Below are 22,838 nucleotides of genomic sequence, written 5' to 3'. Positions count from 1 at the left end.
TGAAGAGGAGCTAGACTTATCTTATCAGGGCTCACCAGTGAGGAATAAACAGCCTTCTTCTGTTTATGAGTTAATACATGCGTTGGCCATTCCTTCTTGATGTAATGTTCCGCTTTGTTCCTGCTGTTCCATTCGCAGAGGAAACGACAATATTTCGTATAACCAAGCTGCAAACCCATTAACAAAGAAATGACTTTTAAACCACAGCAAACGGTCCACTTGTATTTCTCATACTGAATTCTTTCTAACACTATTTCGATGTTTTCATAGGTTTCCTTCATATTAGTTGCATAAGCCAAAGGCACTGAAGGAAATTTGTTGCTATTGTGCAAAAGGACAGCCTTAAAACTAGTTTTCGAAGAGTCAATAAACAATCTCCACTCTGTACTTATATGTGCATGTGCAAGTGTATCCATCTCAGCACAGACATTATTATAATACACTAAATCATTTTCTTGAGAATAATAGTTTTGAAACTGTGTATGAAGGTTTCGAAAAATACACACTTTAGTGTCACGATGGAGCAGATTCCAGCCTTTAAGTCTAGAAGCAAGAAGTTCTGTCTGTATCTTGGAGAGTTTTAAATCCCGTACGAGGTCATTTAGTTCACCCTGAGTTATCAGATGGGGAACAATGTAGATGTGATCATCCTCTTCATTTGGAACTTCAGTAGTTGCCTCAAGTACGTAATCCTCATTTACCGTAAGATGAGAAGGATATATTGATACAGGCAATTCTGCACTGTATGGAACTGGCCTAATTGCTGATGGCAAGTTAGGGTACTGTACTGTGTGGTTAGATTTACTGGTTATTTCTTTACCTGTGTCATACAAAAGTAGCAGTCTGAAGAATGATCTTTTGTTTCCCTCGGTACTGCGAAGTTCATGTTTCGTTCACCATTTGCCCACCCAGTCAGACGTTTCACGCAAGTACAACAAATGTAGTGAGGAGCGAAATTCTTATCTTGGTCTCCTACACAGCAACCAAAATATAACTGATAACACTTCCTCTCAAGTGGAGTAAAACATCGACGTTGCGATTTAAATGTAACGCACACATACATACACACAGGAATCTACACTCCATCAAATTCCCACATAATCCCTCTAAAAATTCCCTCATACAAAAATGGCGACATGATGTACACATCATTGAGCACCCGGAAATTTTCACCCCCAATGAGCAACAGTCTATCCCCCCTTCAGCGGACTGGAGGACTGGGTCATACCTGAAATTATGTTTTATTGGAAGCCCAATGAGGTATAAACCGTGATATATTGTAATTTTCGTGGAAATTATATGTGTTGAAGACCGACCCGACCAGGCCCGAGTGACCCGACCCGTGATCCGACCCGACAACCTGACCCGAATAACCCGACCCGACAATCCGACCCAATTGACACAACCTGACAACCCGACCCGATTGACCCAACCCAACCCGACAACCCGAGCCGAGCTGGCCCGATTGACCCGACCCGACCACTCGACCCGTGACTCAATTTAACTGACCCGAACCGATGACCCGACCCGACCCGAGGTGACCTAACCCGACAACCGACCCGAGTGACCTGATCTTACAATCTAACCAGTTTGAGAGAACTAGAACCTTACAAAGCTGCCACCAGAAAAAAAATGCTGGTCAATTCGTATGCATAAACCATTGTTTCGACTTTTTTATTTGTAGTATAATTATCCTCCTCCTCCTCCTCAATGTTCTGCCATTAATGACAGGCCAGTTTCCTTGAACTAGGTAAGAAGCTTCCATTTTTGCGATTTCCCGTTAATATCTTCCTCGCAACCCAACATAGTGTACCACCCTCCTTATTACAATCTATCAATTGCAACCTTCTTACACGCTGTCGCTCTCCTGATATCACTCCCTTTACTACATCTCTCAGAATGCAATCCCTTAGCAAGATCGAAACTTGTGATCCGTCCATTTTTTCGCTTCCTTATATCGTCCAACATTGCTCTCGTCTCTTGTATTTTTTCAGGATTTCCTAATTCGTTTTCCTCTCTACCCTGCTAACCTCTATTTTCCTCCACATCCAAATTTCCAAAGTTCAAATTTAGGCAATCAACTTCGAAAGTCAAAATGAAATTTGAAGTTCTGAAGACAACATGATTTTCTAGTAAGGAATGTATATAGAACTTCTTTTATTATTTTTTGCTGGGTAATAAACAAAAAATTCATCACGTTAACATTCCGATTTTTCTATTTAAAAACAGCGTTGCTGTCTGATAGAATCATAAGGAACTAATTGCACTGAAATATCATTCGGTAGGGAATTACCTTTTAATTTTTTCTTGATTAATTTATCTAGAAGATATTTGCAATTTCTGGACAGAGTGTTGACATGTGATGGAAAGTGGGTCCTGTACGAAGCTCCACGGCGCCGTCATCATTGGTTAGCATCCCATGAACCGGTTCAAAAACAGCCCAAGCCAGCACTACACCAGAATAAGGTTCTCCTGTGCATTTTGTGGACTGCTCGCGGCATCGTCCATCGGGAACTGCTACCAGCTGGTCAGAGCATCAATGCAACTGCGTACTATCACTCTCTGGATCCAACACTTCTGAATCGCAAATGGGTCCTCCTGTTACAAGGCAACGCTAAGCCCCACGTGGTTAAGATGACCCAGAACACCATTCTACGCCTTGGATGGGAAACACTATTGGATCCGCAGTACTCCACGGACATTGTACCGTCCGATTATCACCTGTTCCATTCCTTGAACAATCACCTTAGAGAACGCCAGTTCAAATCGCTAGTAGGGGTTCAATATGCACTTGATACCTTCTTCGCTTCCCGTTCCACCAAGTTCGACTGCGATGGAATCCATAGCCTTCCAGAACGTTGGCAGAAGGTCGTCGATGCTGATGGAGACTATTTTTGATATTCCAGGTACGTCTTAGGTTACATATCAATGTTCGAAGGTGTTCGTGAAAAGGCGGCGGAACTTTCTTGGTCACTCTTAAAGTAATAATAATAATAATAATAATAATAATAATAATAATAATAATAATAATATGTCCTGCTCAAAGGCAGATGTTTGACCCGAAGATCCATGGGTATTGATTCCAACTGGTACCAAGTAAGTTTTCTGGTGGACAAACACCGTGTGCATCGGTTTTCTCGGTGTTCTCCCATTTCCTCCCACTTTATTCATTCAACCACTTCAATTATTTCTCATCATCACTGTCTCTCTTAGCGTTGGTGCATAACGTGGAACGTTAACTAAATATTTCCTTTCAATTTCACTTAATGTGACATTTAACTTGACATAACGACGCAGAAAGGAAAAATGTCAGTCGTAATATTAATTACAATTACCATGCTAATTAGCTAATATAGGGTTAAATTAAAATTTTATTACTATTTCAGCTACAATTAGTCACAATTATCATTCATTCACCAACTTCGAATTAAATTCTACAACAAAGCTCCTTATAGTATTTCAAAAAAGGTGAAGAATGTGACGACCCGACCTGAGCTGACCCGACCCGACAACCCGACCCGTTTGAGAGCACTATCAGAGGGGTACAATTTACAGTACAATTTATTTTGCATGGTTTAGCATACTTTAAGGCTACCATATTTTTTGAAAACAGAAAAAATGGGACATCTTACAAATTAGTAGTAAATATTGCATTTTCTATTAATTTTATCTTTCGAATTTTACTACAGCATCGTACTAATTTCACAACTTAAAATAATGTATTAATATAGTCCATACTTAATCAACAGTGCTAAAAATTATTATAGAAGCTAGAAGCTGTTATACAATATAAACGCAATAAGTGAACATACAATATTTAGGCAAAAATTATATTTCCAATATTATTACACCTACCACCTCACATGCTCTACATGTCTATACAGAAAAAAAAATCCAGATTTACGAAGTTGTTTCCAAATTTCAATGGACTGATTTCTTTTTGTTAACCTAAAATGCGAACTAAAAGAAAGCAATTTGCATAATTGTTTTTCTGAAGCAGAAAAAAAAAATGTTTTTTCGGGGCTGGTCTGCAACGTCACAAGAATTTGTTGCCACCTCGGGATATACATTCTTACTTATGACCATATTTTTTATTATCTTTTCGTCGATTTTACTATCTTTTCAGAACTTTTGATATGTAATTAACAGAAAAAACAGAACAAGAAGGAAAATTTCTGCACACCGGGACAAATTTTAAGAAATCGGGACGTATGGTAGCCTTACATACTTATTTGCATGCGGAGTGTCAGTACGGAGCCACTACGTAGCAGAGTTGAAACAAAACCTTGTAAATAGGTTGCCAACTCAGGAACACAAAATTACCGGCACACCCTCAAAATTCTCTGTACAAATGAGAAACTGAAGAAAATATTGATCGTTATTGTATTTACCAGCAATTGCCACTTCTTTAAAATTATCGAAACAGATGAATAATACTGGATATTAATCTTTACGTAACAATTGTTGATTCATATTTTAAAATGAAATTTACTCTATAAACTTACACTTCAAACAAAGGAAATTGCTTTAAAAAGCCATTTTCTCCTCTCAATAAATGTATAAAATTCTTTCACAGTAAAATCTAAGTGTTATCAAATTTCTTATGTTAAATGAATAAAAGAACTGCCATAGATTAAAAAAATTATCGATAATGTATAATACAACGGAAATTTGTGTTTGTAAAGGCACTGTTGAAAATTTTCGATGTTCAATGTTATATTCTGGATTGCAGATCAGTGGCGGCGTAAGGGCGGGGCGAGCGGTGCCCCGCCCCGGGCCCCACTTTCTGGGGGGCCCCGAACGGTAGGTAAAATATAATTACTAAAGAACCTTGTTAGTATGAACCGTACAAAGGCCATAATCCACACCTTCCCTAAAAGTAAACACAATTATTTGTCGATCGATATTACAACAAATAACAAATGAAACAACAGAAATATCTTCTATTAAAACTAATCAGTGCCGGATTACGTATAAGCTAAACAAGCCATAGCTTAGGGCCTCACTCTCTTGGGGATCTGGAAAGAAATTTAAAGAAAAAACTGAATGTAGATTAAAAATAAATAAATTAAACGTTCCACGCTCTTGGGGGCCCCAAAGAAAGGGTCTTCCTAGTAAGATAGTGAAATCGGCATTGGGGGCACGGTGGCTCAGTGGTAGAGCGTTCACCTCCAGTGCTTGGGGTCCTTGGTTCGATCCGAGCTTGCGACGTGTGGACTATGTGGTGGACAAACACGTGGTTCTCCCGTTTCCTCCCACTTTCTTCATTCCACCATTTCAGTCATTACTCATCATCACCGTCTCCTTTAGCCTAACCGGCATAATCGTGGGACGTAAAACTTAAATATTTCATTTTTTAAATCGGCCCTTGATCCAAATTGGGTTACTATTGACCCAAAAGGTTACCCTTGACCTAAAACTACCTACAAAAAATTTTGACCCCTAACACCTCCCCTTACCTATCGTATCATAATGCTCAAAATTGAATAATTTTTTAAAGTTTGATGCAGATGGTCGAAAAATTTTGAGTTTCATATAGATTGTAGATAGTATCTAGATGTAAATGTGCAATTTTTTTAAAACCATCGATGCGTATTTTTATTTTTTTGTGTGTTGAAAATTTCAAAAAATGTAGAAAAATTTGAGGGGAAGACACGTCGCTGATATTTTGTTAAAAAGTTTGTTATACCCTTAAGTACAACATATATTTTTTCGGGGCCTAAAAGTGATGGCAACATTGTCAAAAAAATAAATAAATAAATAAATAAATAAATAAAATTGAAAACTTAGTGTTTTTCGCACAGTTTTCTCACCATTTTAGGGCCCTCAAGGCGAGGGCCCGCTTCAAACAATCCTTTGCCAAAGTTCACAGTTTTCATTTCTCTTGCGTCCCTTCCGCTTCTGTCGATCATCAGCTGCTTCGATTGTGTCCATTTCTGAATAGAAACACCAAATATATCTCCGTAACAGTGCTTCTCCACTTCCGACTCTTAGGCCGTGTCCAAAAGATACAAATGTGCATTCGAAGTACGCTTATTTCCGGAACTGACGTCACCTAGTGTGCGTCAAAAGGTCCAAGTTCACAAGTCTGCGAGTGCATAGTACGTAGTGTGCGAGGATGTACACTACATTAGCACACTTGCGTACTTAAGATGGGAGTTGATGGATGGGGGATGACATTATAGGAACAACAATAATGTCAAAGTGACTTAATAAAATTCTAAAAGACATATTTTTAATATTTTTGTTGAGGTGAATATATTTGTGGGCTGATCTAATAATAGTTTACTTGATAAATATACAAATTAGTGATTTTACACGTGGAATATAAAAATGTTACGCAAATAACAAACGTATTTACGTTGCGTTCTTTGAGTATGCAATGGAATTTAAAATAGTATAGGGAAAGTAACCAAATTGTTTATTTAATAATGCTATAAATCCATTGGTATTTAAATATTACATGGTTTATGTAGCTTAATTGAATTATTTATACTATCGGTAATGGAACTATTTGCACGTAAATGATAAATTTTATTGGCGTATGAATTAAAATGTTAAGCTCTATCATAGAATAATGAATACCTAGATTATTCATTTCTCTATACCTACAGCTACAAATATTAATCCGTAGGTAGATAGGCCTAATTTTCTAGTTTTGATTCTAAACAAATTCCTTTCAAAGCTACCATATTTCCTTGCACTTAAGAGACTGTAATATACCAATTACCATACATTTTGCATTTCTGACAGCTGCCAAAAAGTAAAATACAGATCAAAAATTTCTTTCTCCACATTCATCAAAGATTTCACAAATTCCTCTTGGTAAGCCTTTACTTTGGCCATTTAATTTTTTTCTTCGATTCAGGGATTTGATCTTTCGGTTCCGGTTCTGAGAACTTGCCTGTTAGCTCATATATATATATATGTATATGTTAGTAACTAGGTTTCATTCTATACCAAAGTTTCATATTTAATTTAATATTATTGCTGAGCGAACTTCAGCGAGTGAAGGCAGGTTAGAGGCTCGCAGGGGACGTTCTTTTCAGTCTTGGTTACGAATCGGTTCATTGAACGATTCATTTAATGAAATGGCCAAAGTAAAGACTTGCCTTCCTTTTAATTTATATAATCCCATTACGGTACCCATTATGAATTGATTATGAACAAATAATTCCTTCCATATAGTTGAACGATGAGAGCCATTGCATACTGTATTTTTTCATAAAACCGTCTCTTGTTTTCATAAAATTCTTATTAGATTGATAGTAGCTTTATATATTATATTTGGACGAGGGGATTTGTTTCGTTACTGAGTAACCATTTTCGTAGTGGGAAGCATATAGGAGAGACAACAGGTATATTTCAAGAAAGATGTGGGCGCCGAAAGCATAGTGAAGTGCGCGCAAATGTTGAAGTGTATACAATGTACAGAAGTGTATACAATGTATACAATGTACAGTAATCTTAAATTTTTTTAACATATTATTTTAATTAGGGTTATGGGGCGTTTACACTTAGTCGATTTGCGTTCGATTCAGTTGAATTGACGTCACTTTCAACTTAATCGACCATGTAAACTTAATCGCTTGTTGATCGAAGGCGACTAATCGACTGGCAACTGAATTGAAAGACGTTCTATTTTCTGTAGTTGAAATAATTGAATACATCCATCGATCTGATTCAGCCTAGTTGCTTCGATTTAGTGGCAAATGCAGCGAGTCGATTTAGTCGTGCGACTAAATCGACCAAGTGTAAACGCCCCATTATCCACCAAGAATACACGTGATCCTTATAAATTGGTATTTCATAGTGACATAATAGCTTTTTCCTGTAAATTTTGGTCCTCATGTTGTTCAACTCCACCATTTCTTTCCTTGTCATCCTTGTAAGTGTTAACGTTTGGTGTAGATTATGAATATGGAGGCACTATTTTGAAGATTTACGGGTAAAATCTATATATTCACAAAGAAAGAGTAACATATAAGGAACTTCAACATTAGCACAATATGGTAGAAATAGTCTAATCAGTATGCCTGTAACTGAAGCAATACAGTAGAACGACGACAAGTATAATGTCGTTGTTGTGTATCTACCGTACATAAAGGAAATACACTCAATATGAACTCTCTCCCAAAATAGTTTTGATCCACATTATGGTAAATAGAGCTCCCCTCGGTACCTTCGGTGTCCTAACGGTCTTGCAAATTGCCTACTTTCACCTGCAATAAAATTGCTAAGCTACTTCGCAACAGTGTCATCAGCGCCCTAACTACCAGTGCTACTTTTCTTCCGGGGGATTAATAAATATTCCCTCGCGCAAGCATGCCTAATAAAATAGAACATCGCCAATACTTTAGTGGTTTTTATGCTGATAAATATTTGCAGATACGGCAAAGCTGAAGCTCTTGGCATACTTGAAAGAAACTCTTAAGTCATTTTATGGTTACCCCATATTGTCAATCTGTACGATATATTAATCTTTAATATAACTAAAAAGTCATTCATCTAAAAAGAAAAAAGCATGTTAATTTTTTCTAGTACTCGAAATTCTCCCTTCTTTTGTTATCAATGTTCAACATTCCACCACGATGAGGCGCTGTAAACAAGTGTGGATCAAAAGTTAATTTGACGAAGTGTACACTATTTAGTGTGCACTCCATTTGTAGACTTCGAGTGTGCATCCTCGAAGTGTGCACTATGCGCTTTTGGACACGGCCTTACACAACAGTTACACAGCTCGCGGTAGAGAGCGCCACTGTGTGTGTGGCCAGTGAAGTAAGCACTGATAGATACGAGGAGCCGACGCGAGGTGTGTGTAACTTCGTTGTGCAAGATTCGGTAGCAGTTGAAGCACTGTTACGGAGATATATTGGTGTTTCTATTCCGAAACGGACACAATCGAAGCAGCTGAAGAACGACAGAATCGGAAGGGACGCAAGGGAAAGAAAAAATGTGAACTCTGGCAAAGGATTGTTTGAAGGGGCCCCTTAGTGAGAAAACTGGACGAAAAACACGTTTGTTTTCAGTTTTATTTCTTTTTGACAATGTTGCCATTATTTTCAGGCCCCGAAAAAAATATATGTTGTACCTAAGAGCATAACAAATTTTTTAACCAAAAAATCAGCGACGTGTCCCCCACAAAAATTTTTCTACATTTTTTTGAAATTTTCAACACGCAAAAAATAAAGAAAATGCGCATCGATGGTTTTGAAAAAAAAAGCACATTTACATCTAGATAATATCTACAATTTGTGAAACTTTCAAAATTTTTCCACTATCCCCACCAAAATTTAAAAATATTCAATTTTGACCATGTATGATATGATAATTCGGTAAGGGGAGGGGTAGGTGGTCAAAATTTTTTGGAGGTAATTTTAGGTTAAATGTAACCTTTTAAGTCAATAGCGACCAAATTTGGATCAAGAGCCAATTTCATCATCTTACTATGTGGATTAAAATATGAATAAAATAATGGAAAGTGTAGATTAAAAAGGAAAAAAAGCTGAGTGTAGATTAAAATATAATAAAAGTCGAAGTATATTGTGTTGTTTACATTCTAAGGTCTTATGATGCAAATAACGGGCCCTGTCTGCTAGCATGCTTCCTAGAATATCACCGTTTATTTATTTATCAGTTCAAGGGAAGGGCACAAAGAAGGGATCAACGTGTATAATGCTTTATTAGGGTACTAGCATTATGTTGCTAGCTAACTAAAAGCTCTTTGGTGTAGACGCTATAGTCGCTGATTCACTTGTTTTCCTTTTGTCCTTTACAAGTCGAATTTTCAGCGAGCGAAACCCATTTGCTTAGCTAGTTTCCCATTTTTTGCTCTTATTTTTTGGCGTATGAATTTACACTTCAGACCACAAATTTAGTGAAGGAAATGTTCAATAAAAAAAGAAATATTCAAAAGAAAAAAATACGTGAATTATATGTTATATTACTTCCTTCTATATTTAGATGGAAATAAAATAGAACTAGTATTCTTTTTTTTTTTTTTAACTTTGCCAACTTTGTGCAGAGCTATATGATGAGAGCGAGGAAAGACTAAAAGCATGTTAATCTGATTTGGCTTTGTTCTATCCGAATGATCTGGACGACGTAGAATTATTTCAGGATTGTAAGGATATAATCCATTTTCTAAGGTGTGCTAAGAAAGCTAAAGAACAACTTGACTCTTCCCCACAAGGCATACTGAAATATGTATCTTCAATGGGTATTAAAGCTTACAAAAGTTTGGCAACCGCTCTTCAAATTTTGATAACACTGCCCCTATCTGTCGCATCACGTGAACGGTCTTTCATCAAATTAAGCTGATAAAATCATACTTGCACTCCACAATAGGTCAAGAGAGACTCACGAATCTGGCCATTCTTTCTATTGAAAATGAAATAACATCTACTTTGGATTTTGATAATATAGTTGAGATTTCCGCAGCAACCAAAGCAAGGAAGGTAACATTTTGAATGCTGGTGGAACACAGGCTATTAACCCTTATCCGGGCAAGACATTTTTGTAACGTAAACGGGCAACCGGGGCCTGTGAGGCCCAGTATATATTTTAAGTGCAGAATACACAAAATCAATGCCTATTGTCACTTACTGTTTAGACTAGTCTAGAATGTAACGGTATATATTTTTGTCAAGTAGCGAAACTTCGTGTCACGCTTTTGTAAGCCAAGCAGAATAGCAAATCCGGTCCAGACATTTTTGTAACGTAAACGGGCAACCGGGGCCTTTCAGGCCCAGTATATATCTTAAGTGCAGAACACTCAAAATTCAATGTCTGTTGCCGCATACTGTTCCGACTAAAGGTTACAATAGTCACGTGTTCAATATATAATTATGTGACAATTTGATCTAATATTTGACAGGAATTTCACTAAAGTTATACGGGGCCTCCTAGGCCCCGGTTGCCCGGTTACGCCAGGAAAAGATTTTCAAATAATAATAAAAAAAAAAAAAACATTAGCTTTACCAATTCGATATGTTCATGATTTTAACTTCGACGAAAGATAGAATAATTCAGTATTTTATGTCTTCGAAATATGTATGGTTATTGAGAAATTTTAGAAAAATGAAGCTACTGGGCCTGGGAGGTCCCGGTTGCCCGGATAAGGGTTAAGGTAGTGGAAATATCATTGAAAGTAGTTTCAACTTAAGACAATAAAAATACGAAAGTACCAAAAGAATAATAAAAAGCCGTCAAGATCTGTTAATTGACTGGTGATGGGTGGTAATGAAAAGTAGGATGGTACAACCCATAGTGGAAGTCTATGTACACATATTTAATCTATGATATATTCCCAATTATTCAATAAATTCAGGATTTTTTGTTATAATATATTCTAATACTAAGGATGTTAGTAAATGGTAATGGAAACAGTCATAAGTGACAGAATATAAATATGAGTGAATTATTAAACACAAAATGATGTAATCATAATACAAGTGTGAAATCTGGAAACGATAGCAAAAAGACAAGCAGGAGAGAAACATACTAGTGCTTAACTATTCACTGATATTTCGGCAAAAGCAGTGGGACTAAATAGATCGTATATTATCACTGAAGAGAAACCTAGTAAAAGATAAATGAAGAAGACAGGCAGGAGAGGAACCTATTCTAGCCATTATTTACTGATACTTAGGTTTAAAAAAAATAAGTGTCGTGTATGATCACTGAAGGGAAACCGAATGTTAAAGTGAATGGGGCAAATTGCAGAACAAAAATCTAATCAAATAAAACCTATGTAGCGTAAAGTCAGACAGGTGAGAAACCATGAATAAACTTAACCATATGAGAAACTATACAGGAGGAACACCAAAGGCGAGAACCGAACAAGAAAATTCTAGAAAACTTAGAGCTTACATTTAAAAATCGCATCGGTTATATTATTATTTGCAATTTTTTCAATATCAGCTCATTGTTACATTTTGCACATAAATTTGTCTCTAAATGTATTATTAGGAGCATTACTCCTACTACTCTATCTAATTACAGTACGTGTTTAAACTAGGATAACTTAGATGTAGGATAAATTTTGAATTCTTTGTAGCTTCCGTTAAACTTGTATCTCTAACCATTTTTCTATCGTGTTCCTTGTTTAAAAATGAATAAAAAATATATGCAACGATAGCTCTGGCCCGGTTTTATTCTTAGATACCAGCTTAAAGGCGGTTCTGAGCATTAATAAAATAGACAGGGATACTGCATGTCACCCAAATTTATTTAATATATCCCAAATCAAGATGGTTTAAACACACACACCAACGGCAAAAGGGGCAGTAATAAACAGAAAGAATGATTATGTAAATGAATATCAAAAATAGAAGCGTATAAATCACAATTGCTCGAAAAGGGGCCCCGATCTACTTCACTGGCCCCGAGCCCCAGTATGCCTTACGCTGCCACTGTTGCAGCTTTCAAAACCGGTCAGAAGAGGGCTAATAAGAAGTTTGTACCGGTCACGGCCTTAATCAAAATCACAGCAATATTCCCAGCCAGGCCGGTGAAATACCGGCCAGTTAGCAACCCTACTCGTAAATAGGAATGCTGAATGCACCAAAATATTTCACCATGCATTCTATAGTTTCTGCAAAATGAGTTTAATGAAGATGTTAAAATTAAACAAGATACTGTGTTATAATTTACCCTTTAACAGTCTACTTTCTCAATTTGTTATACCTTCCACTTATCAACTTCCTGTACGAGATGAAAATAACGGTTTCTGCGCAAGTTAGAAAGACAAAAATTCATTTTTCTCATAAGGATTCAGCTCACATAAGAAATAATGAATAAGTTTAATAATAAGAGCCGAGGAGTGATAAACTAACTCAGCAATAATAATTGTAAGTATAAATATAAATATAAAAACAAAAAATATTTAATTCCATCATCGTTAAAATAAGATAAATGTAGTGAATGACACGATAGTGTGAACATACCAAACGACACAATAATGTGTACAAAGTCTTCTTAGAAAAACACTAAATAGTATGTGACACATTTTTTAAAATGTTTCTACCATTTAGACATTCCTCCACATTGTTTTCGTTTTGGCGGCGCCCCTAATTGTGTACAAAAGAAAATTTCGCCTGCACATTTCTGTACAAACGATGTACAAACGATTGCGACAATTTGTGATTGAATAGGACATGGTGGGGGGCTTCCATTTAGACATCCCCTCCCACTTTTTTTCGTTCTGGCGGCGCCCCTAATTGTGTACAAACGAAAATCTCCCCTGCACATTTCTGTACAAACGATATACAAACGATTGCGACGATTTGTGGTTGAATTGGACATGGTGGGGGCTTCCATTTAGAAATCTCCTCCCACTTTTTCGTTCTGGCGGCGCCCCTAATTGTGTACAAACGAAAATTTCCCCTGCACATTTCTGTACAAACGATGTACAAACGATTGCGACGATTTGTGATTGAATTGGACATGGTGGGGGCTACCATTTAGACAGCCTCCACTTTGTTTTCATTCTGGCGGCGCCCCTAATTGTGTACAAAAGAAATTTTCGCCCTCACATTTCTGCACAAACGATTGCGACAATTTGTGATTGAATTGGACATCGTAAGGGCTACCATTTAGACAGCCCCACACTTTTTCGTTCTGGCGGCCCACCTAATTGTGTACAAACGAAAATTTCCCCTGCACATTTCTGTACAAACGACGTACAAACGATTGCGACAATTTGTGATTGAATGGGACATGGTGGGGGCTTCCATTTAGACAGCACCTCCGACTTCGTTTTCGTTCTGGCGGCGCCCCTAATTGTATAGAAACGAAAATTTCACTCGTACATTTCTGTACAAACGATTGCGGCAATTTGTTATTGAATTGGACATGGTGGGGGTCTACCATTTAGAAAACCCGCTCACTTTGTTTTCTTTCTGGCGGCGCCCATAATTATGTATAAACGAAAATTTCGCCTGCACATTTCTGTACAAACGATGTAGAAACGATTGCGACGGTTTGTGATTGAACTGGACATGGTGGGGGGCTATCATTTGGACCGCCCCCATTTTGTTTTCGTCTTGGCGGCGCCTCTAATTGTGTACAAACGAAAATTTCGCCTGCATATTTGTGTACAAACGAAAATTTCGACTGCACATTTCTGTACAAACAATGTACAAACGATTGAGAACATTTCCTATTGAGTCTTGAGTGGTGTGCGGGCTGTCAAAATGAACGTGAAAAGCAGTACTGCAAAAATACATGTAATTTATATTGAGCACCGTAGGAAGCAATGTTCATTTCAGATTTTGAAGGTCGGGGGAATTGAATAAACGATGGCTGAATATAGTACTGTAAAAGTTATAGTAACTCAGATTGTGGACGCTCGGGAAATGCCATAGAGGGAATTTCGAAGCTCTAGGCCCAAGTGCCACCTCTATAATCATCACTGACTACCATTTCAATAATGTGTTTTATGGTCTTATGTCCGTGTTCCCATCCTTTCCCTCCTCCTCCAACTGGATACTTGATACTTTTTCTATTCCAAATTTTTGTGCTAGTTTTCTGCCGAAACCTTGAGTTTTGTACTCTCATCGGTTTCGAATTAGTTAATTATTTAAGTTGAGGATTCCCTTTCTGCATCGAGGTTATGTGAGACGTAGACTCAAAGGTTATGATGAAATCCAAACACAGTAATCGTCCAAATTTTGTAAGCTCTATAGTTATCAAGGTTAAAATCGGAAATGACCCATTTCTACCACTTCCAGTTGGCGAATCACCTCCATTAAGGAACTCCCTCAAGAGCAATCACTCTACTTATTTATTGCAAAAAGCAGAATTTAAAAATTCACATTCGTCCAAAGTTATCGTGTGAAGTAACGGCCGATCGTATGTACCTACTAATATCGATAAGTTCCACTACGCGAGCCCAATTAATACTTCATTGTAGTGAACATGCGAATAAAATGGAGTGAATTATACGTTTATTTTAACAATCATCTTTGAGTATCAAGAAATTCATATTTCTTGTGTGAAGCTGTAGACATCAAGTACGATTTCAGTACAAACTGTTATTCTAGAAATAGAAACGAAGATGTCACAGTAACACACTTTCCCCAGATTAAAATTAAAAACCTATATGAGTAAACCAGGATGCTTATTCATATATAAGCCCAGAATTAGAAAGTTTACTCGTCCAGTCTTATTCCATTTCACACGAGTGAATAGTGTGTCGACGCCGTCGCTCTGCGCGAGGACTCATAGGACCCGGCGCCAGTCTTCAGGGATGTAACTTCAAGAATCAGAGGCCCAGGTAGCTGATCCGGCCAGTCCGAGTGTCCAGAACCGCCTATACCCAGGACGACCTACAGGAAGGACTCCAAGGTTCCAGTCCGATCCGCTGAAGGTAGACACCAAAGGACAGCCGCCAGCCGAGTTCGAACCCAGGACTACAAGGTTCCAAGCCGAGCAGCGAGATCAGCGAGTCTGCGAGGCAACGCCAGTGAGGAAAGAAGAAGAGGATCCAATTTCCCCGGCGGGTTTGAACCAAGGACCTCGTCAACCGAAGATAAGTGTTAGTGCGTCGTATAAACGTTCCAAAAGCAATAACAGATTCACAATCAGTAGCCAGTTCCTTGGACAGCATCAGGCAGTGATATACGTGAGTAGACAAAACCATATTTGAATTGTTTTCTCAAAGAGGTTCATTTGAGGAAAAAGGAAGTCATCACTCTATGACTACACATAGCCTTGCATTGGCATGTTTTAACTTTCCCGTCTCGATCTAGCCTTCAGCTAACGAGACACCCGGTCATAAACCGAGACCCTTCTGGTCAATGTGTAGACCGGTGTAATCAGAAATTTAAATTCTTCCCCTTTGTTTAAAGAACTCCGGATCTTTCAGTTTAATCATCCATCTTACCATCATCATCTTTTTTATAATAAAATATAAAAACCAACCCTTTAATCTTTTATTTAAGTGACAGGCATCCCACTGATGCATAATTAACTTATCATAACGGCTGTCAGAGCATCTAATTACCGTTATATCATATACCCCAGCCACACACACACACACTAGCATATGTACACACGAAAGTATACCTGGTAGTATCCACACGCTTACGGCGGAAACTAGAAACACACACACACACAGACAGAGAGAGAGAGAGAGAAAATCTTGTTGTACCTTTATACTTAATGCACTATTACTCGCAAAATCAATTAAAAAAGAAAAAAAATCTCTGAGTTTTACGTCCCACGCTTATACCGGTTAGGCTAAAGGAGACGGTGATAATGAGAGATGAGTGAAATGGTGGAATGAAGAAAGTGGGAGGAAACGGGAGAACCCCGAGAAAACCCACGAGCACGGTGGAAAAAGAAAAAAGTCGTAAATGAAATTTTCAAAGATTGGTATCACTGCTGCGCCTGACACATGAAATTGTTCCATAATGATTGATTCGTAATATGATGTATATGGGTTTCTTAATGGTAGTATAACAAAATGCCTTCAAATTGACCACAAAATAAAAATGAAATTTATTTCTCAAATTTTGTAAAATCGAAGTCGGTGGGCATTATGGGAACAGTCTACAATAACAATATATGCTAAGAAATATTAATATACTTCACATTTTCCAGTGGGTGCAAGAAAGCTTCGAATAGTGTTTGGTGTCATAATCATTAGCAGATATATTCTATATATATATATATATATATATATATATATATATATATATATATATATATATATATATATATATATATATATATATATATATATATAAACACAAATCATAAAAGAATAATATTAATTTATCGACAATTACTTGCGATGCCCCTCTTGAATTTCATCTATGCCATGTGAATTATTTCAATTCGCCTGGCGCAAATCATTTAGGAGACAATAAGAGGAAAATCAGTAAAAAGAATCATAATTTTTCAACAATTATTTCGAGCGGTGAGCGAAAAGTAAACCTGCACGGACTTTTAAGTATAGATATAAAAATAGAAATTTAAAAGTCATATGCATTTGGGCATTTGTGCCATATCGCCGGACCACTTTGTAAACTGAAAAAAAAAGCACCAAAATGTATTGCATTCGTTTATATTTTGTTGGATTACATTAAGTTACGTTAGATTACCTTACATTAGGCGTGCAGTATTACTTTAATACGGATCCATAGCATAAGTATCACTACTAGTAGGAGCAGGAGTAAGAGTAGTAATAGTAGTAGTAGGAACGGGTTAGAAGTCCGGCAGGGGTTGGTTGGGTTTTGTTCTTGACATGAAATGGGCAAACTGAAGACTTGCCAAGTTTTTCTGTACATTTTACAATTTATGGATCCATATAGTAAAACAAGTGTACCTCTCCGCGAAATAGTCCATCCGCCTCCACATACAATGCCGCTAACAACATCAAAAACAATCAACAAATACAACCACTTTCTTAACTTTTACTATTCTTCTTACCTGCCTTGTATTCATTCTTCCTCACAAACTTAAATAAATTCTCCAATTGACCCGGTAAATTTTCTAAATTTATCCGACGATATGGCACTTGATTCCATGTCAGAAGGGTCCGGACAAAAGGGCGAGGACAGAAAGGCCCGAGTCAAAACGACCCCGAGTCAAAAGGGCCCGAGTCAAAAGTGCTCGGGTCAAAGGGGCCCCGCGAGAATAGGGCCCGAGTCAAAAGGGCCTCGCGTGAAAAAGTCCCCGCGAAAAAGGGCTTGAGTGGAAAGGGCCGGGGTATAAATGGTTTTTTTTTTTTATTTTAATTCCTCCACTACCCCTGCCTATGCCAATTCTTATGGTCTTATTGGCAGACGCATCTGCCCCTAACTCTTTTTAATCTCTCTCTTTAATTTATTATCTCTTCCTCTCTTTTCGTTCGTATAAATGGTCCCACGGCTAGAAAGTCTGAAATCAAAACAGGAGTGGAAATCGAAGATGCACGAGGGGATAGTGCCACCTTAGTAAGTAGAAGTGATTGTCCAACAGAAGGAAGAATATCAGACAAAAAGGAAACTTGAATGGTGATCTTAATTTTGTTTGTTGCTGTTTGTTCTGCAACAATCCCTATCGCTTATGTCGGTTCTCGATGAAAGTTTGCTTTCAACCCCGTCTCTCTGAGTTTGTAGACGTGGGAGACCCGGGGTCGATTCCCGGCGGGATCTACGTTAATCAGTAGGTCCACATCTCATACAGCCTCGCTGCTGAAAGGGACGCTAAAGTGACAATCATATCATATCATATCTCTGAGTTTGTATTCTTGAGACATAGCCCAATCAGACTATCTATTAATGACTCTTCCCTTAGTTCTAAAATTCAATTTCTGCCCCTGAATCAAAGTAGAAAAACACGTATTATATGAATAATATTATCTTGAAAACGTTTCTTTAATTTTGGTGTAAGAACATACATGTGGATCTCCATACAGGGTTAGTCAAAAGTATTGGGCAGAACAATAATAACGACACGCGTGAACAGAGGAAAATCAAATGTTGCCATTGGTATTATTGCAAAAACTGAATTGGCTTGGAGTGTGGTCACCGTGGAAGCCACTTTGAATTACACTATATTGTGGATCGCGCATTTTTAATGGAAAAGGCTATGATTTTATTTCCACAAATGAGAATGTGAACTTATTTTTGACACATTACCATTTGTTTATGAGACAGGGTGTTTGACATATATCTAATAGAAAAAAGTATCATGACAGGGCAATAACAAAGAGACGAATGGACAAAGGAAAAGTAAATGTTACAGGTTGGTATTGGTGTTAAAACTGCGTTAAATGATTATGCCACCCAACTTGAATTCCGCATATTATATACCATAAAATATTTTCAAATAGACAGGGGTACTTGTGTCACATAAATTTAGGCTAGAATCTTGCTACAAACGATAATCTGAATTAGGGATGCGCACGAAACAAGATTTGAGGCTGCCTCGTCTCAAAAATGTACTGTTAATGTGATGTCTTGACTCAAAAAATGTGCATTTTTCTATTAGAAGAGCTGTGGCTGTGTCTCAACTCGAATTTTCTCAGGAAAATTCTGTCTCGACTCGTCTCGTGCGCATCCCTGAGTCGACTTTTGACCGATCTCTATTCATTTACGCGATAGTGTGTGCTAAGGTTGACATTTGTTTCTAGTAGAAGAAAGTATTTAGACAGGCAACTAATAAATAGTACTTCATAGTGTTCTTAACGTTTCTGTTCGTTTGCTTGCGTTTGTAAAATATTGAGAAGATACCACATATGTATAACACATTTTAATAGTAACATATTTTAATTGTTACTTTACGACTATAAAGCAATAGAATGCTTTTAACCCTTTGGGGATGTTATCGTACATTTTGTACGATATGCCTTTTTCATGGTACATTGCATTATTTCTCTTCTATTTGAGCTTTTTCGTCAGGATTTTCTTTGTTTTTCAAGTCCAGAGACATTGTAGAAGACATTACGTATGGCTTCAGACCGTCCTGCGTCCAGACATAGGAGGTGATGACGTCATAATTTTGAAATAGAAATTTTCCCTTATGCACCCTATGTTCATTATTTTTTGGCGGGCTTGTTTTTTCACGTAGAAGATTGAAATTTTGCACAAACATTCAGTTCAGCGAGTAGTATTTACCAGATTTTTTGTTGAGATGTCAGGGTTAAAACAAGGGGAACCAGAGGGGCAAAGGGTTAAAAAAAGGGATATTTTTACCCCCAAAATCCCGTTTTTCAGGATTTTCCCGCCTCACATATATGATGAGGACACGCGAGTCATACCGTCTGAAAGGCAGTTCCATTCTGAAGAGAATGAGGGTCGAATCATTATCCTAGGGTAATTAGGGACGTCTCAGGGATTTTTTGAAAAATATACTTCTATATAGGGAAAAATGGGACATGGTCTGTATATTTTTTTGGCGGGCTTACTTTTGCACCTAGAAGATTGAAATTGTGCACAAACATTCAGCCTACCTAGTAGTATTTATGAGATTTTTTTCAGATCTCTGCATTAAAACAGGGGGTCAAGAGGGAGGAAAAATTGAAAAAAGGTATTTTTAGACCAAAAAAATCCCGTTTTTCACGATTTTCCCGCCTCACATACATGATGGAGACACACGAGTCATACCGTCTGAAAGGCAGTTCCATTCTGAAGAGAATGACGGTCAAATTATTATTCTAGGGTAATTAGGGACGTCTCAGTGAATTTTTTTCAAAATATACTTCTGTATAGGGTAACATGGGGAAATTTCTGAATTTTTTTCTGGCGGGCTTATTTTTGCACCTAGAAGATTGAAATTGTGCACAAACATTCAGTCCACCGAGTAGTATTTAACAGATTTTTTTCAGATTTCTGCGTTAAAACAGGGGGTCCAGAGGGGATAAAAGTTGAAAAAAGGGAAATGTAGACAAAAATTCCCTTTTTTCTGGAATTTCCCGCCTTAGATGCATGATGGAGACATGTGAATGGTACCGCCTGAAAGGCAGTTCTATTCAGAAGAGAATATGGGCGACACATGACCCTAGGGTAATTAGGGATGTCTCAGGATTTTTTCCCCTGAGATCATAGTGTTTTGTGGTAATTTGGGGCATTTTGGGAATTTTTGATAAAATTTCTCCCGCCCGTACTATTCAAGATAGAAACTTGAAATTTGGCACACACATTCAGTATACCAAGTACTATTTCTCAAATTTTTTTAGATGGCAACGTTCACACAGGGGGGGGGGGGGGTCCAGAGGGGCCAAAGTTCGAGAAAAAAATATTTTCCCTCCGAAATTTTCACTTTGACATTTTTTCCCGCTTCTGGTATATGGTATGAGCATGCAAGTGATACCACTTGAAAGCCAGCTCTATTCTGAAGAGAATGAGGTATGAACCATGATCCTAGCATAAATAGTGACGATGCAGTAGCTGCTTCACTGAAAGTCTAAAAAATAGCCCAAAAACACAAGATCCCAAAAGGGTTAATGTGCAGTTTGGAATATTTGGTAGAGCTCAACAACTTCGTTCAAATAGTAGTGGGTGATAACGATGTTTCTTCTGGTCAGTGTATTGTAACATGTAAAGTTAATACGGGAAGGATATAAAGGTAGAATTGCTAGAAAGAAACCATGTATTACCCAAATTAAGAAATATAAGATACTTAAATTTTCTAGAGCTTTTGAAAATAAACCCAAAAACTGGTGGGAATGTGTTTTATCGACGAATTTAAGTTAAACCTGCATGAATATGATGGTAGAATAATAGTTTTTCGACAATTAAATACAGAAATAAATGTCAAAAACTTCCAGCCTACTGCAAAATACAGAGGAGGAAGTGTAATGGTTTGGGTTATATATGTTCACCAGACGTTGGAGAGTTCGTGTGTATTGATGGGATTCTGATAAAAGAAATATATCTTAAAGTCCTTAGAAGGTCTTCTAATTTTATCAAGATATTGATCCCAAACAAAGTATATGTTGTAAAGAAATGATTGCTTTAAAACTGCCCAAAAGTACGCGAAATTCCACCCCACAGCACTGGCTTTAATCCGATTGAGAATCTTTGGAACGAATTGCAACGTAAGGTCAATATATACGAGTTACGGTGAAAGAAAGTTTGAGAAAAGCATTACGTATAGTTTGGAACAATATTTCCCCACACTACACAAGGAAAATTGTAACAACGATGCCGAAATGCTTAAAGAAAGTTATAGGTCGTTGTGTGTTTGCTATTAAATACTAACTGTATTAACTTGGAGGGATAAAATAATTTTAGAGGACATTTTATAGTAGTTTCTTTTAAATAATATCTGAATATTTATGTGATCAACAGTGTCCACATCCCCATTCAATGTAGTTTTTGCAACAACACACACTTGCAACATTTGCTTTTCCTCCGCATCATTATTATTTTATTGTCCTGATACTTTTGTCTACTACAGACTAATGTCAAACATAGCACACTTTCCTCGTAAAAGAATGAGGATTGGTAAAGAATGAATCATATTCACGTTTGTGGGAAAATTCAATCCTAAATTAATGTGCTAAACATACTCTTTTCCATTTAAAAATATTATATGATATCCAACATGGCGGAATCCAAGATGGCTGTCATTATGTCCACGCCCTCACTCAGTGCAGTTTTCGCATCAACACACCTGCAACCTTTTACTTTTCTATGTCTACGTGTCTCTTTGCCTGTCCAGATACTTTGGTCTACTAGATACAAATGTCAAAACATAGCACCCTATCTCGCAAACGAATGAAGATAGATTTTAAAAAAAGTGAGTTCTTTCTCTCATCTGTGGGAACATTCTAGCCTAACTTGATGTGTCAAACCCACCTCTTTCCATTCAAGATATTGTGTGATATCGAATATCGCAGAATCCAAAGTATTCGCCATGAAGTCCATACCCCATTCAACGTGGTTTTCGCATCAATACCCATCTGCAATATTTACTTTCCTCCATCCACGCGCATTGTTATTACTGGTCTGTCGTAACATTTTACTAACCCTATATATTTTCCACATGTATGTTCTTTCAACACAAATAAACAGGTATGTCCACGTAATATTTTTCATCTAATAAGCATTTTTATACTTCTGAAGTTTTGCAGGCTATATCTCAGATTTCTTGACGTGGGGCCTTTTTGTCACGGGGCCCTTTTGACCGGGGCCCTTCTAACCAGTGTCCTTTTGACTCAGGCCCTTATGACTGGGGCCCTTTTGACTAAGGTCTTTCTGTCCTTGCCCTTTCAAACAGTACCATTCACATGTCTGCATCATGTATCTGAGGAGTGAAAATCGCGAAAAAAGGGATCTTTGTTAAAAAGATATCTTTATTTTATTTATTTATTTATTTTACATTTTTGCCCCTCTGGACTCCCC

The 22,838-nt window shown here is 37.4% G+C and overlaps 1 protein-coding gene across 3 annotated transcripts in view; it reads left to right on the top strand.

Annotated features, from left to right (window-relative positions):
• The window catches only part of LOC145661033 (uncharacterized), a 325,868-nt gene that overhangs the window by 283,209 nt on the left and 19,821 nt on the right, over positions 1-22,838 (top strand). Inside the window, exon 1 of one of the 3 annotated variants that reach the window (XM_081726483.1) lies at positions 15,148-15,625. The exons of the other annotated variants lie outside the window; for them this stretch is intronic. The gene's annotated coding sequence lies outside the window, so the exon portion shown is untranslated. Of the gene's footprint in view, positions 1-15,147; positions 15,626-22,838 lie in introns of those variants that run through there. 3 annotated transcript variants of the gene reach the window in all.

Source organism: Thermobia domestica, chromosome 1 (genome assembly GCF_964235325.1).
Source record: "Thermobia domestica chromosome 1, izTheDome1.hap1.1, whole genome shotgun sequence".
Lineage (NCBI taxonomy): Eukaryota > Metazoa > Arthropoda > Insecta > Zygentoma > Lepismatidae > Thermobia > Thermobia domestica.
The sequence above is the reverse complement of the archived record's forward strand: the minus strand, read 5'-3'. Positions and strand labels throughout refer to the sequence as shown.